Raw genomic sequence first — 13,912 nt, 5'->3', positions numbered from 1 at the left:
TGGTATTTTGCAGTTCTTGCTAGAGTTACTATATAGTATTTTGTATTTTGCAGTTCTTGCTAGAGAACTATATAGACACACGATTCTTTGCCAATCGTTCATACATTTGAGCACTTTCTGCTCTCTTGTTCTTTATTGTTGAAACAGTTTACAAAACAGTTTGACTCTGTGGTTTTTTTGTGAGTCTTAAGTACAATATTTGTGGCTACTTTCCCCTTTTGAACGAAATGTACATTCTGTACCTCTCTTTCTGCTATAACAGGAGTAAATTTGCTGTGGCTCCCAAGTTTGCGAAAAAAACGATAAGCATTTTATGGATGCAAGTTCCTACACTGTCAGACGTTCACGGGTGACATAATATGCTAAGAGCTCTTTCACAGATTATCATTTTTCGTACATGAAGATAATCTCCATGTGGGAAAATGTGTTTAGCATAAATGTGTGAAGAGTGGTGTGTGTTTCTTATGCTGTGAGTAAATGGATCAGGCAGCCCTTGCCTGCAGTGGGTGCCTGATCCATGTCCTTGCAGCATGAAAAGCAATTATGCCATATTTCACACATTATGGTAAACACATTTTCCAACATGATTATCTTTATACGGGAAACTTGTAATGTGTGAAACACCCTTCAGGCATTTGGGTTTTACCTTACCTGTTCCTCCAGAGTTCAGGATTTGTGTTAACTGCTTTGGGCTTTAACATACTTGTTCCTTAGAGTTTCATAACTAAATTTATATGTAAATGCCAAATTTCAGATTTCAGAAGTATTTCTAGTTACTGCTTCATTTGAATCGATCTTACTCTCGCCAATCTGACCACAAGAGTTGCCAGCAAAAATAGACTTTTAAATAGCAGCAAAAGAGGATGATTATTAGCACAAAAATGAACCTCTACTCATAGCAGCAAAGAATTAAGGTCCATCTGCACTGTACAAATAATGCAGATTGATACCACTTTAAATGTTGGTGGTCCATCCTATAGAATCCTGGAATTTGTTGTTTTACAAGGTCTTTAGACTTCTCTACCAAAGAGTGCTGGTGTTTCACAAAACTACAAATCCCAGGATTCTGAAGGATGGAGTCATGGCAATTAAAGTGGTGTCAAACTGCATTATTTCTACAGTGTAGACACACCCTATGAGTCATTGTGTGATCTGATAGTTTCCAGGGATGCAATCATGTTCCTATGCATCTTCCATGTATTAAACTGAGCCTACTCCCAAGTAAATGTAACTCCTATTAATTATTAATTTGGCCTGATGGGTAGAGTAATCCAAAAGAAGGGGCTGTACAGTTTGCCAGGGATAAGAATGATGCCCCTGACATCTTCAAACAGAGCACTGAGGTTGCCTACAATAACTGCTGAGTAGCAAGATTTTGGCAAGGAAATCCCATACTAGTGCTTTGCGGGATTCATGGAACTTGAGGAATCTATATGTATGCTGATTTTAGTATAGAATATGTTGTATCATTGCTGTTAAATTTAAATTTTGCTTTCTATTTGCAAACTCTTTAAACTATTGTGATTGTGTTTGCAGTGTTTAATTATAATTGGCCCCATAGAAACCAAATGAAAGGTAAATAAAGATGCAGCAGAGAGCAGGTTTAATGTCTGAAACTAGGATTAAAGATTACACAAGACTAAGCAGTAATATACACCAAATGTTCTAAATTTAGTCATTCTGATTGTAATTTAATTTCAATTTAGGTAGAACAGTAGAATAAGAGCAATAACAACAACATGCAAAAGGAAAAACACTGACAAGTGGATGAACAGTGACAAGGAAGCTTTTGAAAGGAAGGCGGTAAAGATGTGTAAACAGAGGAACAATCAGAAATAGACAACTTGACAGCCAAAACTGTTTGGTTTATAAATGAGTTCAGTGAACAAAACAAAGGGGGAGAGATCATTGAACTATTGCCACTAAATGACATTGAAGGGAAGCAGTGCATTATAAGAAAGCAGACATTCATGCTGTTTGGCAGCAAATAACTATCTTGAAGACAGACACAGTAGCAAGCAAGACTCTTATACTATGACATAGATCAAAGAAGAAGAAGTATAACTGGAAAGTGGCTGACCTTGGAAGAAAAATAGAGATACAAGAAGCACTGGAGAAATCAGTAATGTCAGAGAGGATAAGAGGGAGAGCCCCACATGGGCAAGAGAGGGGAAAAAGGAAGCTGATGGAGCCTTTTAATGATGAGGTTCACTTGAGACTGTGAATGACATTTTTCATATCCAGGGCAATAGGATAGAAAGGAAGAAGCGAACTCTACAAAGAGAAAAACAGAACAAACATTTCAGGAAAATTCATTGGCATCTCCAAATCCACACTCAGCAGATGTCTGGAAACCACAACCATAAGTTTACATTAGAAATGCCAATTCTACGAGCTCTCAATTTATGGGTGGGAAAGGAGGAGAACCCTCAATAAAATTCTCAACGCTCTCTTAGATACCTTACACACATCTTTAGCCAAGTTCTAGCTTCTTATAGACTTTTAAAAGAGTAACAAAGAAAACCAAGAAGTAACAAAGGAACCAAGCCTTCTATCCGTCCCAAATCCATGTGCTAAATTCTATCTGAATTCAACAAAAGCCATGATTCCCACCATTAAACATCTGGAACCCATATTAAATTCCTTGAGTAAGGTAGGGCATTTGCTCAATAACAGCCTAAATAGTGCTTGAGTGTTGGGTTAGGACTCTATGAAAAAGTTTATATCTCTGCTCAGCTATGGAAATCCACTGGGTGACATTGAGTAAGTCACACTCTTTCAGGCTCAGGGGAAGGCAATAACAAATCTCCTCTGAACAAATTTTGCCAAAAAAATAACCCATGATAGGTTTGCCTTACGGTTGCCATAAATTCAAAGTGAAGTGAAAACACACAACTACATATGCACAATAAAATACTAATTTGCAAGTATTCACAGATTGTGTTTGCAGTACACAGTTACAATGGTTTGATACCACTTTAACTGTCATTGTTCTATCCTACGGAATCCTAAAATTTGTAGTTTGGTAAAGGACTTAGAATACATTGGGCTGGATCCATTTAAGGCAGAGATGGGACCTATATGCCTTTCTCTTCCTACTTTGATAATCCCCCTAATGGATTTGGGGATGAATGTGCTCAAGGGGATACTCAGCTTTAGCACAAAGTTTTAAATATATTTCTAAGGTTTTGTTGAAAAGAAAAAAACATTCTAATCTGGCATGCTATAAGTAGGGATGAATAAGACTCTTTTTTTTTTTTTTTTTTTTTGTCCTCAGTGATGAAGGGTGTCTTAATATAGTGACACCCCCAATTATGGACATGGCTGATTGCCATGAAAATTTTCACATTTTGGAACTAACTTCATGAAGAAAAAAAATGTTTGAACTAAAAAAAAACACCCTTTTCTGTCCAACAAAAACAACAAAAATCCTCAACATTTTGGCAAAGAAAACAGGGGTCTTTTTTGTCAAATGTACTTTTTTTTCTGTGCACAAACATTCATTTTCATACACACATCTTCTCAAGGTTGTCAGAGTAGAGACTTAAAACAAAACAAAACGCTAGGCATGGGACCCATGAATACACACAAAATTGAGGGTCAAATAATATTTTTGACTGAGGTCCAAAACACACTGCAAAAATAGTCCAGTCTGAGACCGCTTTATCTGCCTGGCCTCAATGCTAGAGAAATCTGGGAACTGTAGTTTTGTGAGACATTGAGCTTTCTCTGTCACAGAGCTCTGGTGCCACAAAAAACTACAATTCCCAGGACTCCCTAGCACTGAGCCAGGGCAGTTAAAGCGGTCGCAAACTGAATTATCTCTGCAGTGTTGAACCTGACTCACTAAAATCTTACAAATATGGAAAACCTTTGAGTTCAGTAGAACTCCTCTTTGGACCGAGACCATAAACATTTTGGGAGAATGGGAAGTGGTTTAAAAGTCTAAAAATATGGTCAGATTTGTTGGCTAATCTCTCCGTTTGAAATTCAGTGGAGATTGCCAATTCACTCACAAAATAATTAGTTACAGTTTCTCTCTTCTCTGTCCTGTGCAGTATAGACAAAAGCCTGAGTATAACCCACTAAATATAATCTATTGCCTTAGTTGCACCATCCTGTTATATGACTTAGAGCAGAAGAACAGAAGCAAAATAGCAGTCTTTAGAATCATAGAATCATAGTGTTGGAAGAGACTGCAAGGGCCATCCAGTCCAACCCCCTGCCATGCAGGAAATCTAAATCAAAGCATCCCCAACAATGGCCATCTAGCCTCTGCTTAAAAACCTCTAAGGAAGGAGATTCTACTACACTCAGAGGGAGTTCATTCCACTGTCGAACAGCCCTTACTGTCAGGAAGTTTCTCCTAATGTTGATCCTGTCCTCTGGAGTATTAGCTACTCCTCCTAATTTGGTGTCATCTGCAAATTTGATACGTATCCCCCAATTCTGTCATCCAAGTCACTGATAAAGATGTTGAATAGCACTGGGCCCAGGACAGAGCCCTGTGGGACCCCACTGGTCACTTCTCTCCAGGATGAAAAGGAGCCATTATTGAGCACCCTTTGGGTTCGGCCAGTCAACCAGTTACAAATCCATGTAACGGTTACATTTTCTAGCCCACATTTCACTAGCTTGTTTGTAAGAATATCAGGGGGAACCCTGTCAAAAGCCTTTCTGAAATCAAGATATACTATATCCACAGCATTCCCTTAAAACAGCAAAGTGGGGAAATGAATAAATGTAGGTGTTGACAAAAGGCTACTAAAGCCAAATTGATAGTCATACCTAGTGGCTGGAAGGAAATGGCTCTCTTGTTGATGTGCACTGTGCAACAGAGAAAAGTATCCTGAGATACTCTGTATGAAGAGAGCACTGGAGAACTGCTAGATGCTACTGTATTGTATTAATGTCACTTAATGGTAAATGTCAGTGATAGTGATGGAATAAATATGGAAAAAGAAATTACTATAATTGATTGACAGTATGCAATCCTCCACATGCAGTTTAATGAGAAGGACTTATAAGAAGCTGCTTCTATGCAGGCTATTAATGCAAATCATGTGCACTGGGCCTGCTCTCTGAATTATGCAATGCTATGTCTATCTCTATGTCTAATCCATTTCATCAGTCTCATTTACTCAGGAAAATAACCGACTGACATGCTGATTACTGTATTACAGGATTTCCAAAAGTTTGGTGCTAAAAGTGAGTTCCTGGAGCCATGTTATATATTTGTTCTGAACAAGAACAAGCCTTTCAATGCTGCCGCCATTGTTCAACAAGGCAAGTTTGTCAAAGCTGATAGGGATCAGTGGGAAAAGCCCTCTGAGAGGTCGGTGGGATTAGCAAAAAGATAAAGGGGATATTAGATGACCCAACTGAGACTGTTGTACTTTGGCCATATCATGAGAAGACATGGCTCACTAGAAATGGCAATAATGCTTGGTAAAGTAGAAGGTGAGAGCCTGTGTGATACAGTGATTTGAGCATTGGACTATGACTCTGGAAACCAGGATTTGATTCCCTGCTCAACCATGAAATCCACTGGATGGCCTTGGCCAAGTCACCTGCTCTCAGCCTCAGGGAAAGGCAATGGCAAACCCCCTCTGAACAAATCTTGCCATGATAGGTCCACCTTAGAGTCGCCATAAAACTGAAATGACTTGAAAGCACACAACGACAAAAGGAGAAGGCACCAGGAAAAGAGGAAGACCACATTCCAGATGGATAGACTCAAACAAGGAGGCCACAGCCCTGAGTCTGCAAGATCTTGGAGGTTTCTCATTCATGGGGTTGACATATGCTGAAGTTGACTTGACAGCAGTTAACAACAAGGGAGATATTGGTTTCACTGGATAAGGGAGACTCATTCCTATAGATGTTGTAGAAATATGTAGATATGTATGGTTGGCCCCCACATTTGCAGCTTTGACCTTTGATTATTTGCAGATTTGATTAAGATGGTCTCTTTAGGAACCTCTAGGTCCTCCAACACGACTCTACCAGAAGTTGACCATAGAGTCACACTGGAGGACCTAGAGATCCCTAGAGAAAATACTTCTCTAGGTATTTGCAGGCCCTCCAGTGCAATTCTGTGGTCATCTTCTACTGGATGTTAGCCATAGGAGGACCTAGAGATTACTAGGGGCTGTTCAGACTACCTTATAAACCAGTTTGCAAAATGGTTTAAAAAGTGGTTGATCATATTTGTGCTGGTTTTTCCCAACCCAAATTGCAACTCCTCCTTACCCTGGTTCTTTTGGAACCGGGGATATTAGCACATCTTTTACCAGCCACAAATGGGAACTTGCTGTCTATTCAATTCGGAGCACAGGAAGGGATGAGTTAATGTGCAGGGTGTGGATCATGCCCACCCCTTTGTTCTCTCCCTGCCAGTCAAAGCCAAAGCCATAGATAGGGAGAGGGTTCTCCTGGGAACATCATTAGACATTGTACTTTAAAAAAAATTGACAGCTTATGCACATCTTTGCTATTGCATGGCCACAGTAGACAGCACCTTTAAATACTCACATCATCGATATGACAAAGGTGCACATGATTTGCTTGACATTAAAAAATAAAACACCTATCACCCAAACAGCATGACGTAGATGCACATCATTTGATTGACAGTTTAAAAAATGAGAACGATGGAAATTTGACTCCATTTTAAATTGATAGAAATGGAAATGTGAACTTTAACAGGGGTAAATTGCCACAGAGAGATTCAATCGGAGTAAATGTAGTGGGAACTTTGATTCGGTATTGCATCATCAAATCTCTCCAGATCTACTCAACACAAAAACTCCAGTGTGAATGCGGCCCTAGAGAGGTGTTCTCTTAGGTTAAAAAAAGTGTTTGTATGTGATTTTTTCACTTTCACAGGGATCCTGTGCCCCTAACCCAGGCAAATGTGGAGGGATCACTGTATTTAATTATAATCTTATAGAGGATATTGGCAATAGATACAAAGCATGGGTTGTAAATTATTTGCTGTTTTAGAGCAGAGTTTAGTAAGGAGGCAGACGTTTGCTGTATTTAACATTCCAGTCAAAACATAATCAGGAGGAGGAGAACTTATGTTTCTGGTGTCAGATTCAATTAGGAGGGACAGAAGCCACAGACGAGAAATAAAAAGCATCTGTATATGGAAGTATGTGTTAGCTTTGAAGCTGGTGTGGAAATATTGGCTTAGTTCTTATATCCCCCCAAGTGTTGTGTCGTTTCATGTATGATGTTCACACTTACAAGGATTCCTTGTTAAATAATTCCTCTGCAAACAACAGGGAATAAATTCTGGTCTTTGATATCAGCAGATTAGGATCTTGCAAGCTATCACCAAGATCATATAGCTTTAGATGAACATAATGCATTCTTAGTCTGGGGCAGAAAGTACATGAATACAGAAAATAAGCCATATGATCAACAAACAGAAACTTGTGACTATTTTTTTACATTTCTAACTAAACCTCAGCAAATCACATGTTCATTTACCATTTAGCAAAGAAATGTACTGTATATTTTTTGTCAAACAGTAGGTCATTTCATATATTCCAAAACCAATGCCTTTTCAATGAAATTTAGTATGCCTGTTTGCTGTGTATCTTCAAGTCATTTCCCACTAAAGTGACCCTATCATGGGGTTTTCTTGGCAAGTTTCTTCAGAGGGCAGCCATTGCCATCCTCTGAGGCTGAGAGTGTGTGACTTGCCCAAGGTCACCCAGTGGGTTTACATATTTGAGCTGATTTTCAAACCATGATCTACAGAATCCTAGTCCAACACTCAAACCACTACACCACATTGTATCTCTTATGCCTGTTTATATGGTTCGAATTGACATAATATTTAATTGGTGCAAACTTCAATGGCTATTTTACTGGGAAGGCAAGGTAAAATCATACAATAAAGAACATTATTAAATAATTAGCAACTTATATCTTTTTTAAAAATTTCCAAAGTTACATTTTGGAAATGGTTCAAATGCCGCCAACCTGTGCATAAGGACAGAATGTTTATGTATGAGATACAGGTTTCTGCAGCAAATATTTGTATTTGCATCTGATCATAGTTAAAAAGACATTTGTGCCAAATTCACATAACCTGGGGGAGTTTAAATCCAGTGTCTTTGTTTAGATATCATAGAAAACCTTGGGATTTAAGATATACACTATTGTATTGTGGTTCAGATTTACTACCTGCTGTCCTCTTGTCTTTAGGAAGATGAAGAAACGTTGGTCAATTTTCTCCCATGTTACATTTTTAGTCATTTGTCTAACTCATGTCTTTCTGAACATCTTCTGTAAGTGACAAGAATTGAGTAGTAACCTCTCTCAAATGGCAAGGGAGAGCAAGGGGAGAGGGGAGAATCACTCCTTAAATGTTTGGAGATTTTTAAAAATTGCAAACCGTGTATATGCACAGAGTAAACAAGATATTAATATTGTGCAAATCTGATGAGACTGTTCTCTCTGTAAGCACGGCAGTGGGAAAAGTCCTAACTTCTTATTCTCACACGGTCATATAAAATCATCAGGAGGTTGTGACAAGGAAAATGTTTTTAGGCCTATCTTATCCATACAGTAAAACCAAACAGACATAATCTCATTCAGCTCCATCACCTACATATGGGACTTATGTTGGTGGAACAGTTTTCATGTTCTTGCTTCACTGCATGTGTATATCTTCCCATGAGTAAACTAGAACAAACAAAGCTACCTACAATAGAAGGCAAGGTTATTGTTAGTGGAAGCTATAAGGCCAATGGGCAGCTGGTGCCAATTTTTACCCCACAAGCCTTGTGGCAGGCAACACCTCCTGACTGAAAGTGACTAGAAATCTACTTTGTGTTCACACTTCTGGGAATTTTGGGGGGACCAATTTTCAGCTAAAACCAAGATTCCAAGTTGGCCAGTTTTTCACCTAAAAAAAGTGATGGTGAGGCAGCTGGGAGGGGGAGGGAGGCAGAGAGAACATGGGGCTGCAACAAAGGGGCTGGGATGCTTTGCCTAGCACTGTTAAAAAGAGTCAGAGGCAGCCCTGTGAACTGGGGCTTGGGAATGGAGATGTCTTTAATAGATGCCTCCATCCTCTCTCTAGCAAGTGAGTTTTGCAAACAGAGCCTGGCATGCGTATTGTTACATTTGATTCCTTTTCTCCCATAGTGTTCTTTGCCCTCTACTGGAAACTTAACCTGCTGCCACATTTTGGGCCAACTGGGTAGTTGCATCCATAGTACAGCAATAACCTAGTCAGCAGAGGTGCAAAGAAGGCTGGGCAAATCTCTCTGCAGATATGATTGAGTCCCTTGTGCCTGCACAGGATCTGGTCTTTACTTTCAGGAATTAGCCTATTGTCTTTGTTTCTTATACTTTTTAACAAATGCAGGCCACCAGTGGCTAGTTCTTCTTGCTCTAGTCTCAAGGCAATGACAAGGAGAGAATAATGCATAATGAACTTTATCACATCAGTCTGCTAAGACATCACAATCAAGTTAGTGTAAGAAACACAAACATACAGGTTGGGGACAGTCATTTTTCCACAGCTCTTCAAATGTGCCATGGTGCTGTCATAGTCCTAGGCTCTGCCTTCTGCATCCTAGCCTTCATAACTCTGCTTTTCTGCCCTGTGCCCTTCCTAATATGCCTTTTGGTTTGTTTGTTTTCCCCCCTCAATTGTTCAGTCACAGCAATTAAGTAAAGAAAGAAAGAAAAATTGTAAAAAGAAAAGAAAAAAACAGCTTACTTGGGAATAGCAAAGGGAAGGGGGAGTGGGAGGGAGGAGCAGAATCATGCCCATTTACACCACATGACTGCCTGCATATTGGAACTGCAGTGGGAGAAACTTATCAGATCTGAATCAATAGTGGAAAAGCAGCGGGACTGGGAGGCATTGACAAGTTTTGCCCATCAATGAAAAGGAGTGCTCGAGAAATAAATATATGACAAAGCAGCTACAGGACAGACACAGCATGATGTGAGGAGGTACAGTCACATATACTACTATCCTGCTGTTAATTCAGCTTTGGCTGCCTCATGTGATAAATTCCTAAGAGATTTTAGTCTCCTCCCTTTATTAAGGTGAGTAGTACATACAATAAAGAGAGAGAGTTTTAAAGTGTGTGTGTGTGAAACAGCTTTTCCGCTCTCTTTTTCTTTTCAGTTTTATTTTCCCAGGACTCTCTTTTCTGTGCAATGGGATTTGTTGTTGTGTGGGGGAGGGGGAGTAGGTCTAAAGAAGCACTGTGTGGATTCTCTTCCTCCCCTGCATTGCACTCACAATTCAGATCTGCTAATTACACATTCAGTGCATACATATAGCAGTTGTGGGAACTCTGTGGCCTTCAGGCAACATATGGAGTGGGGAGTTTTTATGTGGTCCACAAACCCTCCATGCATACAGGGTATAAAACTAACAAAGCTGAACCTCCCTTCCCTACACAGGTTAATTCAGTGGTCAGTCTGAACTCTGCAGTTGTGGCTTCTGTGGCTTCCTGAGGCTGTGGCTTCTGTGGCATCTCCTGTGGTTCATACTGCAGGTTTTGGCCATTCCCCTAGTGATATGTATCTGGTGTCACCCGGTGAGAGGGGGGGGCCTTCCAGAGGTGGACCAAAAGGGCACTGCCCCCACCTCACTGCCATAGTATGGCATAAGCAGTGAGGTGGGGGTGCGCTCAGCCCTCTCAGCAGCCTCCCCCAACTTTCTGAGTCCTTTGTGGGTTTTAGTGTCTGCTTGATAGTGCTCTTTTGATAATCCTCTTTTGCAGACCCTCCCACCCTGAGGCCTGCCATTAGCAACAGAACAATACACATGCAAATCACTCCTGCCTTTCCAGGTCGCACAATATATATACCCAACTCCTTTCCAGGCAAGCATTCTCTGAAGGTGCCAGCCACAGATGCTGGCAAAACAACAGGAATAAACTCTTCTAGAACATGGCCACATAGCCCAAAAAACCCACAAAAAACTATGGATGCTGGCCATGAAAGCCTTCGATTTCACTTCTGAGTCTTGTTTGGCCATTATTGTGTGGGTCCCAGAAGGCAGCCAACTGCCCCCCAGCCTTCTGAGTCCCACATGGTCATGGCCACATGGGACTTGGAAGGCAGCAACAGCCGCCTGCCCCCCACCCCAGGTGTACCACCCCACCAAGCCCCTCTGAGGTGTCACCCGATTTGGTCCCTTCCACCTCATCCCCCATAGTGATGCCACTGCAAGTGGTTGCAGCTTGGATGGTGGAAAGCATTAAGGTAGTTCTTTCATCTTCCCCATTTTTTCCCCTTAATTTTTAAAAAAAGGATTATAGCATCATAGTGTATCAGTGAAAGAGCACTTTAGCATAAAATGCTATGACATTTTCATTTTAACAAGTGCCAGCAGAAGGGTCACAGAAAGTAGACATATGTGAGGGCCAATCTCTCTGCAGACATGATTGTGTCCCTTGACTGCAACAAAAATAATAACACGATCAACAACAAATAAACATTTAGAGAGGAGACCAATTCAAAACCTTCTAATTTAAATCCAAGTTTTGGGTAGTGTGTATTTTAATTTGGGTGGATAAGCCGCACTATTGGCTGCTCCCTCCTTAACTTTGTTCTGCTTTGTCTTCAGTTTGTCCTGCCTTTCTGTTGGTTTGTTGGTTTGCACCAAAAGCACAAAGTCACAAAAACGGGAAAGCAAACAAACCATACTTTTACAATGTTTGGGCAAACTGAAATGACAACAAGCTTGGTACTATCTGGGGGAGGAAGTAACTAGTTGCATTACTCACTCTGTTGTTCATTTCTGCTTGTTACTTTTGGAAAGGAATGATTAATTTTGTATAAAACTGGGGAGGAAATCCTGTGAATTGACTCCAAATATGCCTTCAAATTTCCTTTAAAAATAACCTTTAAAAGTAATTCTTGCTTCCTGCCTCTGCAAAAGTGTTTTATTCTCATATCACTCTAGTCTTTTGCTTTATTTTTCTCCCTGGCTTTCTCTCATTGTTTATTTGCTATCTTCTGTAAGGTGAGAGAGCTGGGGTTTTTTTTGGTTTTTTTTAAAATGAAGATGTTTCAAAATCTGTAATTAAGGCCTTCCTACCTCTCCACAGGAGTAGAATCTGACACTGGGGCAATTCAAAGAGGTTATTCAAGAGGCACATAAGAGGATATTCATTACTAATCCTCCAACCAGGATCAACAGGAAGCAATAAAATGGATTAAACCTGCAAAAAGGAAGTGTAACTTTAATTTAGAAACACAGGAATCTGCCTCAGACTGTGCCAGACTATTGATTCCTGTAGGTCAATGTTGCCTACACTGTACTGACTCTCAGCAATTCTCAAGGCTTGAGAATGGAAGCTTTTCCTAGCCCTACCTGGAAATGCAAGGTACTGAACCTGAGATTTTTCTGTATGCAAAGCATGTGCTCAGCCATGATTTATGACTTCCTCCTGTACATTTCATTGGCAGTGGTGGGATTCAAGTGGAATTTAAAAGCATACAAGCCCCGAAAAACCTTTACAGCGCTTTTTCAGGCAACACTAGACAGGCTAGTACTACAAATGGATTTTATTACCTAAGTAAAGTCTGGGAAGGCAGCATGGCAAATATAGGACTGCAATGATTTAGAGCCGCATATTGCAACCTGGTGTTTTCCAAGTGTTTTGGACAGCAAGACAATAGATCCTATCAGCTCCAGCCAGTATGACCAAAGGACAGGGATACTGGAAGCCCAGAATATACAAAAGGCACAACTTAGATGCTCCATAAATTAAGATGCTCCATAAAAAGTCAGTGAATGAAGCTTTCAGTAACAGAAAAAGGGGGCTTGTGTTTGTTCTGGTCCATTTTACTTTTATGGGTCTTCCTTGAATAAAACATAATCTTTCACAATGTAATTCTATGCATGCTTACACAGATGAAAAGTTTTACTGTGTTCAGTGGACTGCACACTTGTGCAAGGGTATACAGAATGACACTACAGTCGCCCAGGACAATATCACAACTAGCAATAATGGTTAAATTGAATGTAGTACTACACTGAAGCAAAAAGAATATGAAATTTGTTCTCTCACTCTTGCTTTATTTTGTGTTTCTTTTTTAAAAAAGAAATTAGAATGCTTTCCATCTTTAACTAAGTTCAACCTCCAAGTCCAGTTTCCTTTCCTCAGGAATGTCAGGCAGAAGGCTAAGAAAACTCAGATGAGTGGCGTTAAATTCCCTCACTCCTCCTTGTCCAGCCATGTCTTTATTAGAGTTCATATTCAGCCTAGGTGGTGATAGGTTCACCATAAATGTTGCCGTAAATCAGAAATGACTTGAAGGTACACAACAACAACAAGTCTTAAACAAGTGAATGTATTCTCATGAGCAGCATGTGGATACAATAATTGCTAGAGTAGAACACGGAACAATGGATGCAAGCTACCGGAAAAGAAATTCCAGCTCAACATTAGGAGGAACTTCCTGAAAATAAAAGCTGTTCGACAGTCAAATGTGCTCCCTGAGTGTGGTGGAGTCTCCTTCTTTGGAGGTCTTTAGACAGAGGCTGGATGGTCATCTGCCTGTGATGCTTTGATTGTGAGTCTCCTGCATGGTAGGAGGTTGGATTGGATGGATGGCCCTTGTGGTTTCTTACAACTCTGTGATTCTATGATTCTATGCTGACCTCGGTGGTTCTCAAACTGTGGGTTGGGACACCTGAGAAGAGGGTGAGAGTTGCTCAACGGGGGCACAAGAATTGTAGTCCCTGATTCCCTCTCTTCCACCGTTCCCAAACTTTTTCTGTCTTTTCTGTGTTGTGTGCCTTAAAGTCATTTCCAACTTATGGTGACCCTGAGGTGAACCTATCATAGTATTTTATTGGTAAGATTTCTTTAGAGGAGGTTTACCATTGCCTTCCTCTGAAGCTGAGAAAGTGTGA

This window comes from Sceloporus occidentalis, unplaced genomic scaffold, assembly GCF_023333645.1.
Source record: "Sceloporus occidentalis isolate IW3139 unplaced genomic scaffold, rSceOcc1.0.p SCAF_3, whole genome shotgun sequence".
Taxonomy (NCBI): domain Eukaryota; kingdom Metazoa; phylum Chordata; class Lepidosauria; order Squamata; family Phrynosomatidae; genus Sceloporus; species Sceloporus occidentalis.
This window is presented reverse-complemented; position numbering follows the sequence as displayed.